Here is an 874-nt window from a genome sequence, read left to right as displayed (position 1 = left end):
AGAAAAATTATGATAGTGTTTGTAAAGAATAAAAGTTTAGAATGATACAACAATGCACTATAAAACAAGAAATGGACTATATACCTGTTGTAATTTGGTTATCTATAGTCCGATGATATTTCGGAATTACAATTCCTTCTTCAGTGTTGTTCAACCCCAAGTCATAACTAATTGAACAAAGCTATAATCATAGACATTCTTGCTGTGACCATCCCACCCCATCTTTTTAAGTGACTTAGAACTACAATATCTAACACATCCAAGGGAGATTTATCTGATATTTCTTGCAGGTTGAGCAAGTTTGTAGAGTTTTGTTGATTGGTTCAAGTTTATTTTTGTTTCCATAGGTGCAGGTGTAGGTGTGTGTTAAGAAGCTTGCCTCCCAGCCACATAGTTCCAGGTTCAGTTCCACTGTGTAGCACCTTGGGCAAGTGTCTTCTGCTGTAGTCTTGGACTGACCAATGCCTTGTCATAGATTTTGTAGGTGGAAACTGAAAGAAACCTGTCATGTGGGGAGGGGGGATGATAAAATAAGTACCAGTTGTGCATTGGTGTCAATGTAATCAACTAACCCCTTCCATTAAATTGCTGGCCTTGTGCCAAAATTTGAAACCAATATTAATGCTTTTCTAGAATAGAATATCTAGGACAAAAAATCCTATGTTCAGGAGTTCTAATCCTTTGCTGTTTTCTTATCAATAATTGAACCTCATCAACCCTTTTGATACTATATTCCTGTTGAAATACACTGCCTTTACTTCAATTAATTTTGAAAATAATGAATAATTTAGAAAGGACTGAGATACCTGGTACTTTGTTGTACTCAACAAAGCCTGTACTCCACAGCAGAAGTGTTAAGACCACTCCGCCTGGT

The 874-nt window shown here is 36.6% G+C and overlaps 1 protein-coding gene across 1 annotated transcript in view; it reads left to right on the top strand.

Moving 5' to 3' along the window:
* The window catches only part of LOC106867680 (dynein axonemal heavy chain 6-like), a 319,316-nt gene that overhangs the window by 159,946 nt on the left and 158,496 nt on the right, over positions 1 to 874 (top strand). The window lies entirely within an intron of this gene.

The sequence above is a fragment of the Octopus bimaculoides genome, chromosome 14 (genome assembly GCF_001194135.2).
Source record: "Octopus bimaculoides isolate UCB-OBI-ISO-001 chromosome 14, ASM119413v2, whole genome shotgun sequence".
Taxonomy (NCBI): Eukaryota; Metazoa; Mollusca; class Cephalopoda; order Octopoda; family Octopodidae; genus Octopus; species Octopus bimaculoides.
This window is presented reverse-complemented; position numbering and strand designations above follow the sequence as displayed.